General features: G+C 43.1%; 1 protein-coding gene across 2 annotated transcripts in view; it reads right to left on the bottom strand.

Annotated features, from left to right (window-relative positions):
* Window positions 1-13536, bottom strand: part of MAP3K5 (mitogen-activated protein kinase kinase kinase 5) — a 1851596-nt gene that overhangs the window by 1113228 nt on the left and 724832 nt on the right. The window lies entirely within an intron of this gene.

The following is a 13536-nucleotide window of genomic DNA, read 5'->3' as shown; positions in this document are numbered from 1 at the left end:
ATTATCGATACCTCAATCAAATTGTACTGTATTATGGCAAAGTCATATTATTGTCCAAGCGCTTCCAATCAACTACATACAACAGAGCACTGCAAGCGAGTCAATAAGAAAACCCATGAGCATTTAAAGGTATGAATTCCTGCCGCATACCCATCTCTGCATAACATTTAAGCCAAAGATAAGAAAATGCTAGATCACAGAAATGTTTATATCTGCAGGTAGTGGTGGCCAAGGGCATCCCCGGAATGTGTCATATTTAAAGCCTTTTGTGGCATGCCATCCTGTGAGGCAAATTAAAGGAACAGGTCTTAATTTGTCTCTGATGTAAATCTGGTGTTCCAACCTATGAACACACTTCTCGGTGGGTAGGGAGCATGGCAGGCTTCTCATTACCACCAGAATTTAACATTTACATATTTACTCATTTTTAGTTCCTACACTGTAGCGATTTCAACGTAAGGTTCAATCAGCAGTCTTTGTTGTGGTCCAACCTGTAACCTCCATGATGTTTCAGCCTGAAGTAAATACGCAGTTTTCCCATCTCAAACTGCAGACCACAGTGCGCAGCACTAGTGCGAGACTGGGGGCTACTCCTTAAGGCTCAACTCTCCAGGCTGCATTGAGCAAATCATGCCTCAAGGTGGCCTGTGATGAGTCAGGAATGAGATGCAGACACAAGGTTATGTTATTCTCAAAATCAGGGACCTCTAGAACACCAAAATAGCAGCAAGGTAACCGCGAACAGTGCCAACCTGCAGGCTTGCTTGGGCACAGGAAAGCAGAAAATCCAATGTAGGGGATAATGAGCAGGATAAAAGAGCCAGGTTCCTCTCCTGGCACCAAACCAAATATTTACACCAGCTTCAGGCATAAATGGATTACAACGGCTCCGAGTCAGAGCTTGAATTGTTTTTGGTGTGGCTGAACAACATTGATAGCAACATTCAATTCACGATGAAACAAAGCTACAAAAAAATTGCGTTCTTGGATCTCAAAATCAAGCATGACGCTGGTAGGCTTAAATGCTGTCTATCGAAAAACCACAGCAAGAAACGCACTATTGCACTTCTCTAGTAACCACCCACGACATTTGAGAAAAATTTGCTGTGTGGGCAATTCCTCCGAATAAGAAGACATTTCACCAATATGTGTGATTTCTATCAACAATCGGAGGAACTAGAAATGCGCTTATCCGAAAGAGGATATCCTAAAAAGCTCATTTCTGGAGACAGGAAAAGAGCAATGTTTACTGATCGAGAATTTCTATTAGCTCCAGATACCAATACCACACTTAATCGCAATTATGAACCAACCAAAATGACTTGTGTGATCACCTATGGCCCGGATACTTTTCAAGTAAAAAAACTGATTTGTAAATATTGGCCAATTGTTAAACTCAGTTTGCCAGATACTCCTTTACCAAGATTCGCATTTAAAAGAACGAAAAATATACGAGATAACTCGTTCACTCAAAATTCACGAAGCCAGCGCCTAGAATAGGTCTTTTCCCATGTGGCTCCTGTTTTGTTTGGCAATTTACTACAAAAATGAAAGACTTCAAAATTGGCACAAAAACCTGGGTCCTTGGTTCTCTTACTAATTGTAAATCCAAACAAGTAATTTACTTTATTGAATGTCCTTGTGGACTACGGTATGTAGGACAGACTAGCCGGTCTGCCAACATCAGAATTTCAGAGCATCGATCTCGGATTAAGGTGCAAAACCACATCTGCACAGTTAGTGAATCATTTTATTGAAGCACACCACACTCCGAACATCATCAAATGGCGGATTGTAGATGTTGTTAAGGAATCTTCCAACACATCAAATTGCCTCTTGCAGAAAAAGGCTAAATGGATTTACAGATTATCAACCCACACTCATGGCCTCAATGAGGAATATTTACCTTATACTTGAACATATTATGAGACTAAGACCGTTCCAAACCTACTCTATCCTATGGTGTCCATGTGGAGATAAAGAGCATGAAACACATACAGAAAACATGTGTAGCCTGGTATTTACTGTTCCATAAAAACTACATTTTGTAAAGTATTTTTGATTTCGTCAGGTACACACTTGCAGACCATCTGTAGATCTACTTACAAACTCCTACCAATATGGAGAAAGCTCGCCCAGGCGCAGATTACAGAAAACAGCAACATGGTGTCACTGTGACAATGTTTTGCCATCTGCTACACAATGCACTTATGTGTTCCAGATGGGAAACCTTGGCCCCCTGATTCCCGGACAATCATGCCCCCGGTAAATGCTCATTGGTTTTAAGGCCCTATTTGTGGAGCATGATGAGCGCTCAGATAAATTAATTTAACTTCTTTCTTTTGCATAAATGGGTGTGCCCTCAGCACACGCCTTCTGCCTGTGTGGGGGGGGGGGGGCCTTTGCGAGCACGATGCATGCTTATACCAATATCTTTCAGTCTTTTCGGCATCAACACTGCATGATTTTAGCCACGAACGGCCAACCAAAGATCTGGAAATCTAGGGGCTCTACGCGACATCAACCAATTATATGTTAGTTCTAATATGTCAGAAGTCAATGAGACGTCCCGCACTAAGTGACAGTCTCAGATTTAACCAATCGCTCTGTTCCAGACTTACGGTCACATGACCAAATCAGCAACGTCAGCAGACGCACCTCGTACTAGCAACCAATCATAATTTTGCAGCTATTTCCTGGTTACCCATGGTAACCATATAACGCCGAAGCAAGTTTGCAGACGACTTAGCTGCACATTGAAATCAATCTAAACGGCACAGCCGCGAAGTTAAAGGGCATCCAGTCTGCTACAAGTCCCCCCATCCAGCAATTTTTACAATAACCCGAAGGATTGCAAAGTAAGGGCCCTGAACTTACCCACGCAATATGAATTGGGAGAGCACCTTTACCACAACCCGCTCTCTCCGGCGCAACAAGCTTATGTTTATGAAACCTCTCTCTTTAGGAAGCGGCTGAGAATTTAATCATGGAGCACCCATCAACGTCATGTCCATACGACGACTGTTCGTTTTACGCATAAAAAACACATTCATGTGCAGCTCACTTTTCGCTCTTTTATGCCAGCTATTACAACTTGACGGCTGCAAGTAAGCGTTAATGAATTCTGTCTCCCTTTAATTCTTACATAATTTCGCGCCATCTGCAAGCATTAGGCAAATTATTATTTTTATTCTTATTTTTTGAGCCAGTAATATGGGCTCACAAGCTCGCAATTCCTTTCATAATTATTTTTTTTTCAAAACTCCCTTTTAGGGGCCTAACTCTTCCTTTTTGGTGCCTGGTTTCTCGCCGTACAAATGGAATCAGACCAAGACTGAACAAGTTACATCTTTTACGATTCCAACACCAGTTTCTTCAATTAGATATTTTTTAAATGTATTCGCCAATGATTTTTGCTTGAATGATATGCTACACTTAAACATTTTAAATTAGAAAAACAATCACGAACAAAGGGATTGATTATTTTTTCAGGTCTATAGATGAAGATTTGAAACTGTTGCCTCTTTGGTCATGGCGTACACCCCGTTTCAGCAGGATAACACAGCCAGACCCCAACAGAGACTTTTTGCTCCTTATTAGGGTAAGAATTCACCCTTTGGGTAAATCAATGTTATTATGCATTCTAAATACTTAGAAAATCGCACTTGTAGCCTACACGATTCTGAAAACAATCACTTAAAATTCCTTCTCTTTCAGGTGTCTGCCTCCACACAAGGTCCAGTTCCCTTTTTCGCCCTGATGAAGGCTTCTTTCAGAATATATTGCCCAGCAGGTGGCTTTTACACCGAAACATGCTGTAGATGTTTGTTTGAACAACTTTTAAGTACATTCGGACTCTTTCTGACACAGACACATCGGCAGACCTGCTCTTCATTTCATTTTAGTCTTTCTGTTTAGCAAATATCTGAACATTAAGCCCACTATAGGTGTGATTCAATATTCCTATGTCATGATTTATTTTGTGCATTATTTAATTTATTTTATTTTTTTCTCATTCAATTAATTTTCACTGATAGGTCTACATTGTACATTCTCTTCTTTTGTTTAAGAAATCATGTTTGTTTTCTCATGGTTTCAAAACTGGTTTCATGTATGGATCTCACTCCACTTTAAAATTTCATTTTTTCTCTTTTACTTTTTATTAAAACTGACAAATTTACAAGAATACTATTTACTTGATGGTCATCAGTATTCGCAAAGGTTTTAACCAATTGTGATATCTTTACAGATACACTATTTGAAATTAATTTGAATGATCAAAAATAACATCCATAGCACAGTGGATTCCATTGGTGGTTCTTCTCTTTGAATCCCGATCCACTATTGCTTTAAGGGACTTTCCCTACCACTCTTGTATGAAATAAATGGATTTCATAGCAGGCCTTCGAGCTGCAAGGAGCACATTGAGGACGTCATCCGACAAGTCCCACTCTTTGTACCTCAGGCTCTCAGTAGCTAAACATGAAGCTGCTGATGTATGGGTGGAGGTCCCATCCTTCTGATTGGGAGAGCAAGTATACTCTCCTCGGAGGGCGCCAGGGATACGACGTTCTTTGGGCCCAGTCCGCGGCAATCAGGACCATTGTGGTTCCAACCAGGAGCAACCTCCTGAGAGCCAGCAGAATGACAGAATTGGTGGGAATGCATAAAGGAGGCAGACAGTCCACTTGAGTGTCAGCGCGTTCCACCAGAGCTACCTGATGAGGAAATTCCCTGGAGCAGAACAAGTTTGCACTGCCTGTTGACACTGTTGGTGATATGGTCCGCTTGAAAACAACCCCAAAAGGAGAAGATCTCCTCCAGAAATTCCTGGCAGAGCCACCACTCGTGGGAGGCGGAGCCTGTCTGTTCAAGGCATCCACTGTGACAATATTTCATCTGGCCAGACGCCATCAGAGACACTATTTTCCAGAGCCCAGAACCCTAGTAGCATTGCTTCTCTGCACAGAGGCAAGGACCACACATCACCTTGTTTGCTGAAGTAGTGCATGGTTACTGTGTTGTCTGTCAGGATCAGCACAGTCTTACGTTTTACGGAGGGGAGGAAAGAAAACAGGGCAAGCCAATTGCCCTCAGTTCCATCAAGTAGATGTGGTCCAGAGACTTCTGAGGGGGCCCATTTTCTGCACACCATTAGGTCTGACAGGTGAGCACCCCAACCAGACTCAGATGCGTTCCTGACTATCACCACCTGGGGGCAATGTTGACAAAACAATGTGCCTCTCAGCAAGTTGTCCCGCACGGCCCACCACGTTGGATCCAGTGCCACCTGGTTCGAGACCTGTAGATGGTCTGACACGTGGCCCTCAAACTGCGACCATTGGCAACAAAGAAACCACTGAAGCGATCTCATGCATAGCCTTGACTCCAGAACCACAAGGATGCAGGTACCATGAGACACAGAAGGTGCAGGAAAGCCGAGGCCTGGGACTTATTCCTGGGATTTGAGGACCTTAACCATCAGAAAGATGTTTGCCAGTTAATCATCAGGTGTTAAAGCCCACACACCGCCAAGTGTCCAAGTCTGCCACGATGAATCAGAGAGACTGGGATGATGAAACCAGAGACTTGTAGCAAAGGCGTGCATGTATGGAATAGGTGCTCTGACACAAGTTCTGGGGAGCAAGCTTCTACCAGCCAGTCCACGTCGGGAAAGACATGAATGCCCACCCTCCTGAGATGAGCTGCTACCACCGCCAGCAGCTTGGTGAAAAACCTGGGAGCTGAGGAAATCCGAACAGCAAGACCATGAACTGGTAATGGTGTTGGCCCACTACAAACTTTAGGCACTTCTGTGCTTTCAATAAATAGGCACATGCAAATAGGCGTCCTGAAGTCCAGGGAAACCAACCACTCCTGCAGATCGAGGGCTTGCAGAATCTGGGTAAGAGTAACCATCTTAAACTTGTCCTTGCGTAAGAACAAGTTCAGCAGTCGCAGATCCTGAATGGGGCGCAGGCCAGTGCCCTCCTTCGGCACCAGAAAATAGGTGGAGTTCCACCCACTTCTTCGTTCTGAGTGCTGAACCAACCAGATCACACTTAGACAGAAGCGGACGGACCTCCTTCTGGAGGATGGGGTCCGGAGACCAGTGGGTGGCCAAAGGGCTGTGGTTGGGGGGACGCCGAGGGAATTGGAGGAAATATCTTTGTCCGATAACTTGCAAGGTCCAAGCATTGGATGCAGTCTTCAACCACCCCGAGCTGAACAAAGAAAGCCTCCCCTTATACCACTGATGAGTGGCAAAGCCCCATCATGGAGGTTTGGCACCCTGGCGTGCGTGAGGTTTGTGGCCACTGGAACAGCACTCCACTTGGTACCCCTTCCTGTACTGCTCAGAAAGCACCAGTAGACTAACCACAGCCCCTCAAGGTGAAGGCTGGAAAGGGGTGAAAACCCCTGCCCAAGACGACGGTTGTGCGGAAGGATGTTGCACTGCTAGCCCCAAGGATTTAATAGTTGCCTTAGAAAACTGGACCTTCTGGAGAGCTTTGTCAGCCTTCGCTTCAAAAAGGTTTTGGCCTATGAAAAGCCTTGTCCAAAGCCTAGTCTGAATGTCGGCCACAAACCTAGACGTCCTCAGCCACGAGTAGTGTCTCACCACTGAACCCACACAGTCCGTCGTGTCCCGTCCTGATTGTAGCATTTGGCGTGCCACCTACTTGACATCAGAGACCAAAGACAGGAATCATCCATCATCTCTCCCTCTGGGACGTAATCAGCAGCACTGGCCACCACCGTCGCTAGACCGAAGGAGAACTTCGACCTGGTGCAAGAGGCATTCACGGCTCGCAGTGCAAGACTTCCCGAAGCAAACACATTCTTTCCCCATGCGTCAAAACTCTTACTCTCCATATCTGGTGGAAGGGACAGGAAAGCAGAAGTCTTCTGGCTAGCCATCGTGACCTGAACCATCAAGCTTTCAAGTGAAGCATGGGAGGAAAGAAATGCTGGATCCGATGGAGCAGGACAGTGTTTCCTCGCCAGATCCCTCTCCAAAGCCAGAACAAAGGCAGGTTTCTCCCATAGCTTCAATACCGGGGCCTCCACACTGCCATATTGAAGGGCAGCAGCATCTGTTTTCCTGAGGCATCATCCAGAATATCACAACGTTTGTACTGAACCTTGGACCTGGACGGAGCAGGTAGCCCTGGCCACCTTAGCCATCAAAAGCTTGAGGCTTTCCTGGGGTGGGAGCTAGCAAAAAGTCCATCTCTGGGGAGGTGTTGAGTCCTCTGGTCACTTGAATGTCCTCTTCCAGGCCCAGCACATCCTCACCTTCCCCAAAGAATTCTTTTGGGAAATCGCTCACTCCTCTAGAACCCAAAGGTTCATGCCCTATCCTCATGATAGATGTTGCATAAGATGGAGACAAATGTTGGTGCAAGGAACTCACTCAAGGAGAGGGACCACTTCCAATACTGCTGCTTTTTCTCCTTTTCCTTTTGCGGAACCGCTTGTTCTTTGGAGCATCATTCTGTACTGTGTGGCCGCGACAAAATGCAGAGCCTCACCCTAAGCCTTATGGACGAAGGTCTTCGCCACTCTCTCGTGGAGGGCCTTCGGGTGCATGGACTGGCACAACGTGCAATCTTGGGTGTCTTGGTCCTTGTCCAAGCAATAGAAGCAAATCCAGGGCGGGCTCAAGACTGACATCTGCCAGCTGCAATCTGCACACGGCTTGAAGCCCGAGGCCTTTGGCGGAGTAGGCATGTCGTCGTTTTTGAGCAAAAATAGAAAGCTCATTCAAGTTCAGCGGACAATGGGAATGACATATTTGGGCTACAATCTTTCAAATACCAATTCATTAAAGATGTGGTAAAGCTCCTTAACCAGAAAAATTGATTCTTTGATAGCACAAATGAAACTTCTCTATCGTAGGCACTGCAAATTCTCACTCATGCCATTGATAGACTTCTAGCTAATGAAATTGGAGGCGTCTATTCTCTATGGTTGGATCTTTGTTTATTAGAGATTGGTCCAATTCTTAACAAGCTACAAGGCTGCATCTGGAAAATGGTTCTTGGCCTTCCCAAAGGCCAGCCCAAAGTCATCCTCATACATGAAGTTGGTCTGTCTCTAGTTGGCTTGCAATCTTCAGTGGAGAAGGCTCAACAATTATTGCAAAATGAGATATCCATCTGCCAACTCTCTTTATGAGGATTTTTCGTTAATGCTCATCAACTCACCACCAGCATCCATTGCACTTTACAAAAAACAAATGCAGTCTTTGCTTACTAAGGATGCTGGAGATCTTATAACACGCTCTGCACTTGTGAAGAAGAAACGTTTCCAATACGATTGATCTCGTATTTCTGATCGCATCGGGACATACCAATCCTATGTAGAATATGCTAAATTTAGACATATGCAACTTCTGTCTATGTCCTATCTCATTTGCTTTTCATGCAACATATCCAGAAATCTCTATATGAGATTCACATTAGATTGGTTTCATACCAACACACGTATAAAACACTTGAAACAACAACGGCGCCACAGTTGATGGATGTAGTTGTTTCTGCCATAATACTGCTGAGCCGGAAACATTAAAGCATTTGATTCTATTCTGCAATTTCTTTACAAGTACGAGAATGTTAATGTTGGGAATAAATTTGTTTGTTCATCGTTACTTTCCCAAAGATGTTGTGGCTGTTTATGTGGGGACGTAGCAATGCCTTAATTCTGTCTTTGGTACGTATTCTAAGCTTTATACAGACAAAACTCAATGAATTAGAAGCATGAAATTTCATAACTGAATGTGTTTGCCGGACCACGAACTCCGAAATACACTAATATTCGACCTCAAGAGTTCTGTCATCAGTAGCATTCACATATACAATAAGCTTGCTTTTCTGCTATTCTTTTAATTATTTGATTTCTTGACAAAAGTTTGTCTTCTGAGCTTCGCATGACTACATTGAAAATCTTCACTCAGTTGCTGTCCTATGCTGCTGTAAAAGCCACATTGTAATGTATGATACTTGTGTCTCGCACATTAACAGTTCACTCAGATTTGCTTCTTGATCCTCGACACTAGGGCTTCCTTTGTGATCTGTTTTGGGGTTGATTTTTGTATGTTCCAACGAAATCTTACTTGGCATTTTATTGTGGTCTTTGATTTTATAATAATTTGTATTTTCTCATGAATCACATGTTTTATACATGTTTTTAAAGGTGCATGAGCATCAAATACAGATAAAAAAATAAAATAAAAGCTCAACAAGCTTGTTCCCATGTAGCAAACAGAGTGCGCAGACAAAGTAAACTGATGTCACAGGCGTAGCACCGCTACATACTGACCCCAATGTCATGTCTTGCATGGTGCGCATAGAGGCATTGAGCAGATGCACAGCCACCTTGCACCCCCTGGCAGCAGAAAGGTTTCAGAGAACAGCTGCGCTGGGTCAGGGAATTAGATGAGGAATCAATGGCCGGAAAGAATCCATTAGACGCAGCCCTTTAGTGAGTTCCCCAAGATTTTAGATATTTAAAAAAAGTTTAAACCTATTCTTAGTAGTTCCCTAAATTAGTATCAACAAGGCAGTACTTTGTAAAGGCTCTTGTGGGCCATACACACACTCTTGTCCCCCTTTAGGCCCCTCTGTTTCAGTTTGGCTCAGCCTCTTCCCAGGATCGTCACTGAGGTTAATTGTGGACTCCCAGTCCTCTTAGTTTTCCCTCTGTCATTGTAGGAAGTTTCTCTGAAGCCCAAGGTCAGGGTACCCGCCTGTCGCTCCAACTTTATAGTGGGCGACAGTGTTGGCTACTCAGATCTTGTTCAGTGTTTTGGTAGATCCTTGCTGAAACCTTCTTTTACCAACTTTATGGACTCCCGCTTCGGCTTCTTTTTTTGCATAGAGATTTAACACAGAGATGCACATGCAAGAACAGCCAATCCGAAGTGACTAAAATATATTGGGATTTGCTTTTCTTTGCCAAACACAAGTTCACACCATACAACCCTCTTGCTATTGCTATATTGCTCGGACTTTCACTCTATTGCTGACTGGTTGTGGGTTCTTCTGCCTCTTGCCATCCTTCATTGCATTCCTTTCTCTGATTTCCTTCTACATTTCTTTTCTGTCACTTTACAGTCTTGCTGTTATCTCCCATTTTGTCCGTCATCTATCTTTGCCGGTACATACATACCTCTGCCACTATGTTTATTTCTGTCACTGCATCCAAATCTGTTGTGGTTTGTTTATTGCCGCAATATTTTTATCTCTGTGGCCATCTCTTTGATGCGATGCCACCATGCTCATTCTTTCTTTTACTCTCGCTGCTCCTGCAGAATGAGGAGCAAATACACGGCAGTTCACACATTTAAGTTTCATACAAGATGCAACCCGTAACTCATCACGGTTTGAATGTCTTCTAGAGGATTCCTAATACACCTTTTATACAAATACCCAGACACCGAGTGAATCTGATGTATAATAACAATGATAATAATAATAATTGCTCCTTTATAATACGCTAAATACCAGGGACCGGTTTCTAAGCGCGAGACCGGGATTCAAACCTGTGTTGCTATGCGTTGTCTTGCTACCAAGACAAACGCGTTGCCCCTTTACAATACTCCCGACCCCGGTATAGTTGTTGGGCCCCAGTCACCAGGAACCAAAAGTAGCTCCTTGTAGCTGGTGGTGTCAAGCTAACCAGGCTCTCCTAGGATATAGCCAGGAACTAACCAGCTCCCAGCAATTTCAAACCCTAAAGTGTAGTCTTTCCCAGCAGTTAAAGGATTTCACCTGGCTTCCTCCCACTCCTGGCAGCTTCACCTTCAGCTGTTTTCCCTTATATTCAGGTGACTTGAAAGATCTGTCTCCTCCCTGACTCGCCTTATAAGGGCTCTCCTTGCCCTTTGTATACGCAGGATTGTGTCGCTCTCATAGGTTGTTCCCTATTTGCATTTAAATTGACGGTACCAATTGGTTTGTCCCCGTTTCTCGGTTACTCCTCCTCTTTTTAATGGGAATTCGGTTTGTTTAGGGATTTATGAGCTGGGGGAATTTTCATAAATTGTTTATAGAATATGCCACATTGATAAAGCTTAATAAAGAGGAGATCTAGCATAAATAAAAGGAGAACTACCTTCCTAACAAGAGCAAGACAAATAAGATGAACCAAAGTTAATGCTTATTAGTGATTCTGGCCCTTGTTTGCCATCACGTTAAAAAGAGACACCTGTCAAATTGCAGAGTGTGCCCAAAGGTTATAAAATGTCTGTTGAAATAATTTAATTTAAAGCAAGACTTCAAAGAATCAATGTATAGTGACAGTTTCATTCTACAGGTTGCACAATGGCTGAAAATGCATTAAAAAAAGGTATTTATATCAATTCCCATCCTGAATATATGTTGTGAAGTACATTCTTGGGAATACATATCCCTGTGGTGTGTGAAATCCAAAGCCCAAAACATCAAGCACAGGAAAATATTAACTTGGGATGCAGCTTTGAAAAAAGAAAGGAGTAATGTTTGCACTGAACTGCTTTATGATTTTTCCGAATGACCCAGGCTACATGTAAAAGGCACACACCAAATTATAGTAGTTCTTTTGCAGGGAACACCGCAAGCCATTTAATCAAAAGTTATACTTGGATGTCTTTGTGTGTCTTTCCAATGTAAACAAAAAGGTGTATTCCAGTCATTGTGAGAATATATTCTGACATATTAGTAATTCATTCGAACTATATTATTTGAAATTAAAGAATAGGAATGGATATGCTATTGAATTTCGTTTTACTATGTGATGTACATTGAAAAGATAGATCTGAATTTATAAATCAAGAAATGAAACCCAAAAGAATGAAATAACAGAATTGAATTGCATTTTAAGTTTCTATTCTCACGTGAGTTCAAGGCCTCCAGACCAGCTGGAAGTGGATAGAAAATAATTATAGGTTAGAGTCAGGACATATATGATATGTTTATTTATATAGCGCCTATAAACAATGTGTTTCAAAGCGCTTCAAGGCAAGGGAGGGAACAAGGGAAAATACAATGACATTCTTACAGGCCATGAACATTAAGGATGTGAAATCAACTATCGTACTCGGCCTGACGACATTTCAGATAGTGCAAGAGCTAAGACATAGATAAGGAAGGGAGGGGGAGAGTGGGAAGGAAATGGAAACAGACGGGCGACTACCGTACTAGGCCTGAAGACATTTCTGGTAGAGCCGGAGAAAAACAAAAGGTGAGGGAGAGGGGTGCAGAAAGGTAGGGTAGGAACAAAACAAGCGACTATCATACTAGGCCTGGCGACATTTCAGTTAGTGCTGGGGGTGGAGAGGAAAAAAACAGTAAGAGGAGGGGGCAGGAGACAAACGAGGTTGCTATCATACTAGGTCCAGGGACAATTCTGATAGAGTAAGTGCATAGAAGTAAGTAAGGGGAGGAGGAGATAGGACAAGAGAGAAGGGAAAGGAGGAGAGAGCAGAGAGTTAGCAGTCAAAAGAGTGGAGAAGCAAGAAGGGAGAGTGAATACAATTGCAGAAGTCAGTGGTAACACAATGTTGCAATCCAGGATACAAGATGAAGATGGATACGGCATGATTCAGGGCCACTAAGTACAAGATGCAAAGGAAGTCCAGCAGGAGAGTTGAGAAAGGGTGACACACTGTGAATCAATGAAGTCCATAAAAGTCAAATCCAGCATTGGCCACAAGACGGTGATGGTCAAATCAGAATTTATCAGGACAGACTCCTCCAGAAGTAGGCTTGAGGGGGTTAGGTGGTAGAAGGGGGGGGGAAGAATCGAGCAAAATAGGCAACACCTGTGTGCGAGAATGGTGGGGACACAAGGGAACAGCAGAGGTGCTCAACAGCATTCAGATGCACCGTGACCAGGCATTTGACTTGGATTAGTCAAGGTTAAAGGTAATTGAAGGTATGAACACCTATGAGAAAAAAGTATTTGGATAGGATTACATGGAGAAGGAATATTTAGGCGAGGTATTGGTCTCTGCCCTCTTGCGGGGGCTGCTGCAAGTGGACACCAAAGAAATCTGAAAGCATTCACATGAACAAAATAAAGCCATATATGAGCACAAACTAAATTAGCCTTGCATCATCATGGAAGGTACGATTTACCAGAGCTTTTGATATGTTGTAGATCGAAGAAAGCCATCAGATAATTGAAACTGAATTATATGTCACCATGTTAAGAATTACCTTAATTTGTTAAAAATGTATAACATTGGCAACAATTGTCACATATCCATCATGTAACATATCAACATATTTGCCTTGATGTGCAGCATAGATGAGTCTGAAATTGGAGCATAAAAACAAAATTAGCTTCTCTTCAAAAAGAGTAAGTTATCGACACATGTTTGGTCATGTGGAAAGTAAACCACTCCTCTGTGACAAACCAGGGCATGAATTAGAGGGAAATATAATGTGATACCCATAGGATACAAGGATGGATTATGGAAGATGAGTTTGGGTGAAGATTAAGAAGGGGGACAAACTGGTCCATTGAGAGGGAAGCCAGAGCAGCCCATTA

Source organism: Ambystoma mexicanum, chromosome 4q (genome assembly GCF_040938575.1).
Source record: "Ambystoma mexicanum isolate Mex_15411 chromosome 4q, UKY_AmexF1_1, whole genome shotgun sequence".
NCBI lineage: Eukaryota > Metazoa > Chordata > Amphibia > Caudata > Ambystomatidae > Ambystoma > Ambystoma mexicanum.
This window is presented reverse-complemented; position numbering and strand designations above follow the sequence as displayed.